This window comes from Pseudorca crassidens, chromosome 14 (assembly GCF_039906515.1).
Source record: "Pseudorca crassidens isolate mPseCra1 chromosome 14, mPseCra1.hap1, whole genome shotgun sequence".
Lineage (NCBI taxonomy): Eukaryota > Metazoa > Chordata > Mammalia > Artiodactyla > Delphinidae > Pseudorca > Pseudorca crassidens.
This window is the reverse complement of record NC_090309.1, coordinates 7,739,969-7,752,747: the sequence shown is the minus strand read 5'-3', so window position 1 is coordinate 7,752,747 and position 12,779 is coordinate 7,739,969. Positions and strand designations below refer to the sequence as shown.

The following is a 12,779-nucleotide window of genomic DNA, read 5'->3' as shown; positions in this document are numbered from 1 at the left end:
CAGAATGACAACTGTCCCCTAGTGTTCAGTCTCCCTTTCTTTTAGTAAAAGAACACCTCTCCCACCCCCTCTTAGTGGGGAGCAGGGTTGCCAAGAGGCTACATTTCCTCAGCTCCTTTAAATCAGGAGTGGCCACGTGATTAAGTTCTGGCCAACGAGATGCGAACAGAGTAACGTATACAAAATTCTGTGCCATCTATCCTTAAAGGAAGTTGTTTACTTTTTTTGGAATGCAGCTGTGAGGTAACTTGGCTTCAACCAAGAGAATAAGGACAATACCCTAGCGGATGGCTAAGCAAACAGAAGGAACCTGGGCCCCGAATGACCTAAAACAAGCAGTAGTTCATCAGCTGTGAACCGCCACCCCCATCACAGCGGAGAGAGCTACTTCACTCTCTGCATCACTGCGCTCTCAAGTCTCTGTCACAGCCTTGCACCCTGGTACCTGGTTAGCCTGCACCCTAATGAACCTAAGTGCATTTCACTGTCTTCATATTATGACTTAGAGTCAGTTATTTCAATAAACGACGCAGAAATAAAAGGAGAGACAAGCAATAAGATACATAAGAAAAATGTCTAGATACACAGGCATCCTCCACTTTTCAAAAGCTTACTTCACACCACTTCGCTCTTATGGAAGACCTACATTAGTCCCCGTTTCCGCTAACCAAAAGAAACCCCAAGAAGATTTTCACTTTTACAAAACAAAAAGGGTAAAGCAAAAGCAGCATTCAGCCTGTCTTACAGCAGGCTGCTGCAGAGGGAGCGTCCTCCCCAAGCACCTTGGTACCGCCCAGTCCTTGCCCAGGAACCTTGCTCAGCACCTCAGCATCAAGCCCCCATGGTTTTGGACTGTGTCACTGTGAGCATCTGTGCTTTATTTTGGTTTATTCTGTGCATCCGCTAGCAAGATGAGTCCTACGGTAACGGTTTCTTTGCTTTTGGCCATTTCGGCTTAAGAAAGGTTTCACAGGAACACTCTACGTCCAGGTAGCAGGGGAAACCTGTATTAAAACTGAAAATGCATAACATCTGTAATGTCCCAGTTTGAGGCTGATCTTATTAAAAGCAAATGTTCTATCCCAAACAATTTAATATAACAAATTTGTCTCTTATCCTCTTGGTTATTCGTAACAATGAAAATACGCACCCCTCCCCCACTGCAAATGACTGATCTAACAAAATCAGTCATTTGAAAACAAGCGGAAGGAGGCGTTCTAAAAGAATCACTAATAATTTTCTTCCCTGTAATTATAGATTTCCATAGATGGGAACGGAAATGAAGACACCATTTTAATAAAGTACAAAGAACCTCCTTCTCTGGCTTTCCAGGGTGCGGCAAGATGAACTGGCTTCCCAACACCTTCCCTCACCTTCATGAACTCCTATCGCTCATTAAGTATCTCCACCAGGATGTCCCACATGCATCTCAAAGTCAGCATGTCCAAAAGTAGGGATCAGGCTACAGAGGAAAAGAAAAGACTATTCTGGAGATGATATGATAAAGAAAAGAATCTATAAGGAGTAAAAAGCCAGTGATCTTCACTAAGGAGAGGCAGCACAGTCTCATAGGAAAGCCAAAGGGTTAACTGAAGAAAAGTTCAAGGTTGCAATAAATCAAAGACTCCAAAGGCCACAGCACAAGTAAACAGGGACAGAACTCAGCTGGAGAATAAAGGAGGTAACATCAAAGAAGAGGGGGCTGCATCCTGAGCAGCGGTTCTCATTCTTGAGTCTTCATCAGTATCACTTAGAGGGCTTGTTAAACTCATTACTGACCAGGGGATTTTTGCAGAATCTAATGCCTGTGCCCGGCAGTTTTTATTTTGGCTGGCCAAAAATTAATTCTGTTATCTCACTAACATTTTGTGCGTTATTACATTCAATAGTTACACCCGACACACCTGTAAAGTCTTCTAATTTTTGTGAAATGTTGTCTTCAATCCACTCTTCTGTGGAAGAAAAGGAGCATTCTCCAGCATCGTGAGCTTCATTTTCACTTTCTGTATCAGAATCAATCACTAAGGTTTTTTTGTCTTTTTGTTGCTCTAATATTCACATCGTCTGAATCAGAACTATATTCTGAAGAACTATCATCTTCTGAGACATTAGTATATACGTTGCTCGGACAATCAGAGAATGTGTCTGCATAAAATTCACTGAAAAATTCTTCACTCAAAATTTTGCAATATGTCATTTTTGAAAATTTTATGTTTATAATATACACAAGGTTGGAACAAAAACCTAAAGGAGCAAAATGTGAATCATAATGACAGTCTTAAGTTGTATAATGAAACTTTGATCAATTTTAAGCTCCAACAACTTCGCATGGTGATGTTAATTGCATCACTCTCTAAAAATGTACTGATACGTCTCCGGTCAATAATGTGTTAAAACCGACTGCTGGGCCCCAACTCCAAGTTTCTCATTTTGTAGGTCAGGAGTGGGGCTGGGAATTTGTATTTCTAAAAAGTTCCCAGGTAATGCCGATGCTGCTGGCGTGAGGCACATACTTTGAGAACCACCAATTCTGCCTGTGGTGTACCTAGAGTGGTCACCAAGAACAGAGACAAGGACCGGAGAAGTTCAGAGGTAATGAGACAGTATACTATGTAGAAAGAATGCTGTTACAATGTGCACTAGTAGAAAGAATTTCACAACAGGCATAAAGGCAACTCCCCAGTTGGTCTGGGAGGGAGATGTCTCCTGTCCTTTGCCTCCCACTCCCTCTCCCCGCAAATCCCAGGTCTGATCTAACAGGTTACTCCATATTCACGGAGTATTTACTGTAATTTTCAGTTTTCAAGATGAGTAAAGTGTAAACCGCAATCCAAAGCTACCTGTTAGAGAAGAAAGATGTGCATAGGACTACAGTCAGGAGCCAACATTAGGGGCACCGACAAAACACAACAGACCACACAGAAGACAGCAGTAAAGCTCCCCTTGGAGAAGAGACCCAAGAAGGCTTCACTGAAAAGGTGGATCTGAGCTGAGGGCAATAAGTAGGATTTGAACGGGCAGAGGGGAGTGAGGGGGTGAATTCAAGAAGAAGGAAATTCACGAGCAAAAACAAAAGAGAAAAAGATGTTTAAGGCAACATTTTGGGGCTGACACAGAGACAGTGATAGATGAACTAACAAGGTAGCTGAGGGAGTGTCCCGAATATCATACTAAGAAGTTTGAACCCTCCTTTGTGAAAGTCAGGAAAGGAAGTGTGAACTTGTGCATATAAATGATGGGGGATGGGATGGCTGCACACAGATGGGAAAGGTTCTGGCTCCCCAGCCTCATCTACACCAAGATTTATTAACTTGTCTCGGCAGCAGTCCCCATCACATGTATTGCATCCGCACAATGCATTAGATCTCCAAACTCACAAGGTAAACCGGCATACATGGTGGCGTATAACTAAAAACAAATCCTTCTGAGTAACTGCAATTCAAAAAATATGGTCAAACTCACTCTTTTCTAGATCTGCTATCAGTTCCATCTGTCACGCATCTCTTTTCTCACAAATCCTTATGGTAAGTGTAACTGCAAGTGAAAACAGAGTAGAATGTTGAAGAAACTGCCAGTGCATTACCTTCTGGCCTTGCTTCCCTCGCGTCATGCCAAGAACCCCCCATCATAGATTAAAAGCAACAACAACAAAAAACCCACTACTTTTTAGGATGATATGACATTCTAAGGAGATGCTACATTCTTCAACAGACACTTCTTAATGCACTCTATGCCTGAATTAATAGACGCTAATTCTGAGAAACACTCAGTGAGCTCCAAGAGAATGTAATAACCTTTAAGTGACAATTGGAAGTAAGATTTTCTACTGGGCATAAACGATATGCAAAAAAACATTATTAACCTTCAACACTGTAAACTTGAACAGCTAGTAACTTCAACTCAGGATCTAAAATTCAAAGTGGCAACTAAGTTACTACAACATTTTTACAGCTCTAACAACAAATACATTATCAACACCTCCACCTTAAGTTTAGATTTCCTTTCAGTTAACAGTAGTAATAACCTAAGCCTAAAATTACAAACTCAAAAAGAAATACCAAAATCAAACTTTTTGAGCCGAAATTATTGTGCTTTTAAAAAAATACCAAAAAGTATGTAGTTTATAACCCTACCTACAACACAATTTACATAAATAAAATATTTCACTCAAATGAACATCAACCCAGGTTTCAAATACTATTATACCGATAAAAAAAACGCTATAATTTTCAACAGAAGGCAACCTTTCTACATACATAAATATACTGAAATGCAACCTGCTCCAATCTTTAGTATACTGGAGATCTCCGAGCTACCACTACAGAGGTGTGTTCTAGTTTGAACTGTAACAATTGTGCATCTGTTCTCACCTCCTCAGCTACTGTTCTCTAATGAACAGGGTGGCTGGCTGGCCTTTGTCCCCGGTTCTTGGGAGACTCTAAACCCTTGGAATTTCACAACTGATAGGAGTCTCCTTGTTATCCATGGTGGACCCCTAGGACACATCTTTTTATTAACAGGTGACTCCCAGTAAGCCCCTCATTTCAAGATGGGGCTAGCCATGCTGGAAAGGCCAACCAAGTGATTAGAGGGTTGGCTTTAAGCCATATGCTATCAGCCTGACCTCCTGGAAAAGGAAGGGGTTTGGAGATGAAATTCGACCTTGTGGCCCATGACTCAATCAATCGTGCCAATGTAATAAAAATCCAATAAAAACTCTGGACCCTGAGGCTTGGGTGAATGTCCCTGGTTGGTAATCATAAACCAATACAGGAGGATGATGTGTCCTGAGCACATGGAAGCATCATGTTTGGGACCCTCCCAGACCTCTCTTTGCATATCTCTTCCTTTGGCAGGTTCTGGTTTGTATCCCTTATAATAAAACGATAATTCTGAGTACAGCCCATTCCTGAGTTCTGTGAGTCACTCTAACAAATTATCAAGTCTGAGGGGGCTGTGGGAACTCCCAATTATGTGGCCAGTTGGTGAGAAGTGCAGTGGCCTGGAAGCCCTGGAGCCTGCAGCTGGCACCTGAAGTAAGGGGAGTCTGGTGGACTGTGCCCTTAACCTGTGATGTCTGTTCTAACACTGGGTGGTTAATGCCAGAATCACACTGTGCCTATAAAATAGGAGATACTGCCCTACCTCTCTTCTCATGACTCTATGGGAGCTGAATGAGAAAAAGTCAAGCAAAAGTACTTTTTAAGGCATAAAGCATTAGAAAAAGTAAGGGACTTTTTTGGTTATGCTCTCAAAAATGTTAAAGAAGAAATTGTTAAAATATTTTTAAAATTCAGGATCGTCCAGCTTAAATTTTTAAAAAGGCTTAAAAATAGGGATTTTCCTGGTGGCGCAGTGGTTAAGAATCTTGCCAATTCAGGGGACACGGGTTTGATCCCTGGTCTCAGAAGATACCACATGCTTTGGAGTAGTTAAGCCCATGCGCCACAACTACTGAGCCTGCACTCTAGAGCCCGTGAGCCACAACTACTGAAGCCCGCATGCCTAGAGCCTGTGCTCTGCAACAAGAGAAGCCACTGCAACGAGAAGCCCACGCACCACAACAAAGAGCAGTCCCGCTCGCCACAACTAGAGAAGCCTGCGTGCAGTAACGAAGACCCAACGCAGCCAAAAATAAACAAATAAATAAATTTATATTAAAAAGGCTTAAATAGGCAGTAAGTCATCTAGAAATACAGCTTATTGTAAGATAAAATTGAGAAATTTGATGAAAAGCATTTAAGAGTAAGGAATCTAAATCATAATTTCAATTATGTAACTAAGACTAGTGCCTAAATGATAAAAACATATTAGCAATCTCAAGTGTAGAAATGATGGAGTTTAGAAAATGTAAAATTCAGCTACTATTTTCTGACTAAACTTCCCAAGAGCTCATTTTAGTCTTGGTTCTGATCAGGCATGACTGAAAGCAATAGACAACATTTTGGTTAGTCAGATACTGGGCTCAAGTAAAAACTGTTCACATCACAACCAACTTTTTTGCCCATCCCTAACTAATCTTTTAATTTAAGGATAAAGCCACAAGATCTGATCTTTAAAGATCAGGTCTTTAAAAAGCTTGTCAAACCATCCTATGTGCATAAGACAGTTACCGGCCTACGGGAATGAGAAAGCATAATTTCTAACTACATTACAGAATCGTTTCTATTACTTTAAATCCAATGATTAAAAAAAAAACCTCATGACTTTAAATCACAAGTTTACATGAATATATCGCTCAATTCTCTACCCTCTTGAACATAAGATACTAAGCATACGCTGGTCTTACCCTGCATGATGAAGGGGGCAGTTTAGTGTAGCAGAGGAAAAAATGGCTTTAAAGTATTAAAACAAACAAACCCACCCCACAAAACCCTAGATTCTGGTCCTGTTTCTCCTCGATCATCAGATGATTCTCTGGGTCTCATTTTTCCTCAGGGAAAATACAGGGGCATGGCCTACAGAATCTATAGGGTTCATCCTAGCACTGGCATTCTGAATCTACTTAAGTGTTGAGAAGTCAACAACTCATAATTTAGATATTCTTCATATTTTTGAAGTGTCACAAGTAGATGTCAAAAATCATTAAAACTTAGCATTGTGTAAAAACGCTCCACACCAATGAGTCCTTCCTTACTAAAAACAAAAATAATAAAGATTCGCTCCATGATCGGCAGAAACACATGTATTTACTTGCTACCTGAAATTTCTTTTGGCCTTAAGCAAATTTAAATACATTCATGTTTTCCTAAATCTGAGGCATCACCTCTATTATATGCAAAACCTTTTCAAACTAATTACAAAGCTGACCTACCACGACACACATGATGCTGACTTATTTTTAATGATTTAATAAGGAAAAAATGATTTTGCATATCATCAACCTATTGAAATGTTTCACACTCATAAAAAATAGACATTTAAGTATAGTAGATATGGTTCCTAACTTACGATGCTTCGATTTACAATTTTTTGGCTTTATGGTGGTGCCAAAGTGATACACGTCCAACAGAAACCGTGCTTTGACTTTTGATCTCTTCTGGAGCCAGAGATATCGGTACAGTACTCTCTCGTGATGCTGGGCAGGAGCAGCACTACAGCTCCCAGTCAGCCACGCGACCCGGAGGAGGAACCACTGATACACTTACAACCATTCCGTTTTTCACTTTCAGTAGAGTATTAAATAAGTTACACGAGATGTTCAACACTTTATAAAATAGGCTTTGTCTTACTTGATTTTGCCCAACTATAGGCTAATGTAAGTGTTCTGAGCACGTTTAAGGTAGGCTAGTCTAACCTACGATGTCCAGTAGGTTAAGTGTATTAAATGCATTTTTACTTACAACATTTTTAACTTACGATGGGTTTAATTGAAAGTAATTCCATTCTAAGTTGTGGAAGATCTGTCGTAGTCAGAGCCAAAAAACAAGAAAGAAAAAGAAAAGAAAAAAACAGCCATAAAACTATAAAACTGCCAGTAGTAAAGAAGAACAACACATACAAATAACGTGATGAAACACAACGCAAGTTTCCAAACAGAAACCTTGTTTCGACCTGCCTCATAGCAAAGTGGATGTGACCTTGGGTTATGGAATCAGGTGGAAGCAGACTGAAATCCTGGCTTCCTTCTCACCTATGTGACCTGCCCAATTAGCATCATCTCTCTAAATCTATTTCTTTAAAACTGTGTCCACCTGACCCAGTGGTTGTGAAGATTAAATGAGACCCTGCACTAAGCAAAGAGCCTGACACAACAGTAAATATTTAATGATTTAGCAATTATTATTAAACTTTGTAACAAATGTTACACAGAGCAGTATTGTGATTTTTTTTTTTTTAAGTTTAAGGCCCAAAGTTTAGGATCCTATTGACTGAAGTTCAGACTGAGAAATGAAATAAAACAATGCTCCTACAAAGAGGCATTTTACTAAGGACCAGTGGACTAAGTAAAGATAACTGGTATTATGCAAGGGCAATCACCACAGGCAGCTTAGTTTCTACGAATACAGTTTGGGGGTGGGCAACCCATAATGAAAGAAGGCAGAAATTGAACACACTAAAGATGGTAAAACATCTTTCCTTTCCCAACTACTACAGGACTCATACTTCAACTGTATCTCAAGGATTTTCCTGTCTTCAGCCTCCAGCAAGTCCTTTCATCACCACAATTACATCTCTAGCTGAACTTCAAAGGGAAATATATAAAAGCCACTCCCGTGGGCAGCTGTTGAGATAATCACTCTTAGCATCTTCCACAGATCTAAGAATAAAAAAGCTGACTTAGGGCTTTCTTGGTGGCACAGTGGTTGAGAGTCCGCCTGCTGATGCAGGGGACGCAGGTTCGTGCCCCGGTCCGGGAAGATCCCACATGCCGCGGAGCGGCTAGGCCCGTGAGCCATGGCCGCTGAGCCTGTGCTTCCGGAGCCTGTGCTCCGCAACGGGAGAGTCCACAACAGTGAGAGGCCTGCGTACCGCAAAAAAAATAAATAAAAAAAAAAAAGCTGACTTACACATTAAGACCGAATACCGGTCACCATTCTTAGCAGTTTATTTTTTAATCCGTTCTAGACATCCACAAAATGTATTTATTTTAAAAAGGAGTTCCATAAATATAACTTTGGTGCCCAGAAAAATTCAGTAAAAGTAGTAAAGATAAAATTCAATGCTTGCATTTTTAATCTCACACAAAAACACAAAGTCCTAAGTGAATACTCCAAGCTAATTTCAAGTACTGGTTTTCAAAACTGTGAAATAACCCTGTTCTAAGAACTTTATATACATTAACTCAATTATTTCTTACCATAATCGTAAAAAGTAGGTATTACTGTCCCATCTTACAGATGAGCAAACTAAGGCACCAAAAGATATTAACTAGCCCAAGGCCACACAATCAGTAAATGGTAGGAGCCAGGATTCTGACCCTGGCTGTCTGACTCCAGAACTAATGTTTAAATTAACTATACCACTCATTCACTTAATTCACTTAAGTTTTACTGAGAGCCTACTATGTGCCAAGCACCCTTCTAAGCACCAGAGACAGGGTCATGAACAAGTCAGACAAGGCCTCTGCCCTCCAGGGGGGGAGAGGCTTTGGAACAAACAAGTCTTATGGGAGAAATGGGTAAGTGAGTGAAGAGTGTATCTCTGCCTCGTAATAAATGCTGTGAAGAGAAATAAAGCAAAATGAATCAAAAGTGACAGAGAGAGGGGCTGGCTTCTATTGTAGGGATCAGAAAAGAGATCACTCTGATGTGATGACATCTGAGCAAGATAGCCACCAGGAGGAAGGGGTGGCCCAACTAAAAGAACAGCAAGCGTAACACCCCCAAGAGAGGAACAGTTCGGTTTGTTCGAGAAACGGCAAAAAGTTCTGATTCAATTCTAAGGGTAACAGGAAGCTTTTGGAGGGTTTTCACCAAGAGAGTGACAATATGATTTATTTAAAAAGATTAAAAAAAGTGTTTAAAAAGATCATTCTGTTATGTGGGGATCAGTTGGGAAGGGAGCGACAGAAATAGGGACACCGGGGAAGGCACTGTTGCAACAGTCTAAGGGAGACATACTTGAACTCAGACTAGGATTCCCGTACTGTTCATAAGTAGATGAGATACTAAAAAGGAGAGCATGCAACCTAATTGCCCCTGAAAAAGACTTTTTTAATATTCCTCCTTCCTCATGTCCCATAGATTCTTTTTAATATCCATGTTAATGCTTTAGTGGGAGCTGTTATAGAAGTAAAGTAAGATTAAAAGGTATTTCCTTCATTTATAAATGTTCTATTTAATATACTCCAGGATTTATTACAATATGTCACATACACTCATACATTCTTGAGAAGCAGAAAGAGCTTTACTGCTCCTTAGTTTAGGGCTTCTTCATTTATTTGGAGACAAGAAGAGGTACCTATCACCTCTTGTGATTAGCTTTCTTATGCTTTGTCTCAGCACATCCCAGCTCATTCTAGACTGTGAACTGCAATAAAAAGGTATACCAAAGGGAATTTGTATTTATGGAGCACCACTGTGTACCAGGGACTCACTAGATGCCTTACATTTAAGAGCTCATTTAATCCTCAGTTACCCAAGGTAGGAAATATCTTCGTTATACAAATGAGAAAAAAATCAGAGCTATTAGTAACTTAAATTGTCCAAGAACACAGCTAATAATGGGTAGAGCTAGAATTTAAATCTACATCTAACTCTGAAGTTCTTATCTTCCTACTACAGCAGCTATGAAAGAAAGGACTATAAAATATACATTACATGTAGTCTCTCTTATTAGTGACTAGCTTGTTGCTGGTGGGGACGGGTTTCTTTCTCTTACACAGAATCTGAGTTTTGAAGTTGGGGTTGGAGAAAATGGAGTGATCTTACATATTCAAACACATTATTTTGAAAACATATTTACTACTTGAGGTTTCAAAGAAATTAGTCCTAAAAGAGTGATTCCTGCCTTAAAAAAAAAACACTTAAATACGTATTGTTTACCATGAAATAGGAGTAATGTTCTATGACAAGTTTGGTACAGATTCTGCCCACAAAAGACCTGGAGATAGAGAAAAAGAGGATACGGATAAAAAGATAATCATCATAACACATGAGAAGTGGCAAAAAAAACAGCCTAAGAAGTGAATGGAGATCCTTCTAGACCAGGGAAGGATCGCTGGAGAAAGAGGGACGCTAGGTGCGCTTCCAAGAGTCTAGGAAGTACAGGGAGGGAACTACACGCCCGCAGTACCTGCTCCGGCTAAGACAAGGCTACGTGGGAAAGCTGAGATGGAAGTCTGGAAAGCAGGTAAACGGTATACCCCACAGGACGGGTTACCGCGAAGTTCACAGGAAGAACCAAGGTTATCCTCTGTCCTACCCTAAAGCGGAAATGGCTAATTCTGGAAGACGATAGTGGAGAGGCCGGGGAGACAGACAGAATTAAGAATCGCTACATCAAGTCCTTACCAGTTAGTTACAAGCCCTTTGATGATATGTGCTAGTCTTGTTATTTTCACTTAAATGATACCATTTCTATGCTGGACGTGACCTGAAAAGATGTAGAAGATAGAAACAGCAGGCTTACACCACCTGCAATTTTTTTTCTTTTAAATCAGGTGGGTGGGGGGTCAACTAATGAGTGATACACTAAGGTATTTCTTTACAAACTGGGTTTCGGTAAAAAGAGAAGGGAAACATAAGGAAAGGGCCCTTTCCGTCTGCACAGGTGCTGAATCATTTTCACAAGAAGTGAAGTGGGAAACGGGCACTTGCCAGGACAGTTGGGGGAAGGAGCTCTGCATATCAGTGAACAGATAAGTAACAAGGAAAAAATAAGTGAGTAAAAATTGCCTTCGGATAGTCCGACACCGATGCCGGGATCCGACGCGGGGCAAGGGGTGGGGGGATGCGGGGTCACGGGGAAGACTCCGCCGCGAGAGGCCGGGCGGAGCATCCAGCGCGTGGCCCCGGCCGGCAGCCCGCGCGCATGAATGAATGGCGCGGTCCGAGCGGGGCCGGCGAGCAGGGCCGCGGGCGCGAGTCATCGGCGCGGCGCCTCAGCGGGCGGTCGAGCGCGGGCGGCGGGCCGGCTGCGCCATGGCGGAGGGGGAAGGGGAGGTCACGCGTTACATAACCCGGCAGCGGCCGCGCTCCGGGCGCCGCGGGCCGCCCAGGCCGCGAACCAAGGGCCGCGGGAGCCGGGCCGGCGCGCCGCCCCCGCCCCGGCTGAGGCCGCCCGCGCTCGGGCCGCCGCCCGGCGACGCGAGGCCGGTCCCACCCCGCCCCCAACCCCGCCGCCGGCCCGGGGGTCGCTCACCTTTCGCGTTGCCCCAGACCACCATGCCCGGGCACGGCCGCCTCCTCCGGCCTCGCTGGTCCCGGCGCCGCCGCCGCTGCCGCCGCACGGTGCCCTCGCCGGGGGCGGGGAGAAGGGCCGGGTAAGGAGTCACACCGCCGCGCTGCGGTCCACGTTCGCCCCAAGCTCGCGGCGGCCGCCCTGAGCGCGCCCGGTGGCTGCTCTGTCCCTCCCCCTCCAACGGGCGCGCGCGCCGCGGCTCCGCCCCGCCCCTCCCCCTCCGGCGGCCGGCGCGCTCCCAGGCTCCTCCCCGCCCTTCCCTGCCCACGGCGGTCCCGGCCCCGGCTCGCGCTGCGCAAGCGCCCACCTCGCTCCTAGCCCTGGGCGACCCCGAACCGCGGGCGCGGCGCCCCTCCCAGGCCCGCCCTCGGGAGTCAGCGCCTCCGCTGCACGTGACCGTCTCGCTCGCGGGGGCGGAGAGGAGCGCGGAACCGGCCCGCCTTCTGCATCGCGGCGCCCGCTTTGCACCCCGAGACCTGCGAGCCTCCCGCTAGGGTTGATGCGCTGTCCTCGTCTCTGCGAGTCCCGGCCCCGCGCTGCACTCCCCAGTCCGGGAGGACACTAGTTCAGGGACCCACCATGCTTAATAACCCTGGAAGATCCGTAAAACACCCAGGTCCCCCGCCAAGAGCGGTTGACTTACAGTGACATCTAGTGGAGGAAGGGACACACGTGAACTGACACTTTGCTGTGTCAGGGAGCGACCGGGAATCAAGGCCCACAGAGGTTAGTGGGAATGAACGCTGCGCCGCGGGGTTTAAGCGTTGCCAGCTCTGGGGCGTGAACATCATTCCTTGCGCGATGAGTCCCGCCCTCCATTGCACCTGGATATTCGTAAACCTGCGGCAGGTGTCCCATCTCACATGCAGCACTGGGATAACACGCGAAAGCAATTTGCTACTACTGTAAAAACAAACAAAAAAACATACATTATG

The 12,779-nt window shown here is 43.9% G+C and overlaps 1 protein-coding gene across 2 annotated transcripts in view; it reads right to left on the bottom strand.

Moving 5' to 3' along the window:
- The window catches only part of REV1 (REV1 DNA directed polymerase), an 84,092-nt gene extending 72,087 nt beyond the window's left edge, over positions 1-12,005 (bottom strand). Inside the window, exons 1-2 of one of the 2 annotated variants that reach the window (XM_067704176.1) lie at positions 11,806-12,005; positions 3,463-3,534 (exon numbers count right to left, since the gene is read on the bottom strand). The gene's annotated coding sequence lies outside the window, so the exon portion shown is untranslated. The remainder of the gene's footprint in view (positions 1-3,462; positions 3,535-11,805) is intronic. The other variant, XM_067704175.1, reaches the window with a different exon arrangement.
- Between the last annotated feature and the right edge of the window lie 774 nt (positions 12,006-12,779).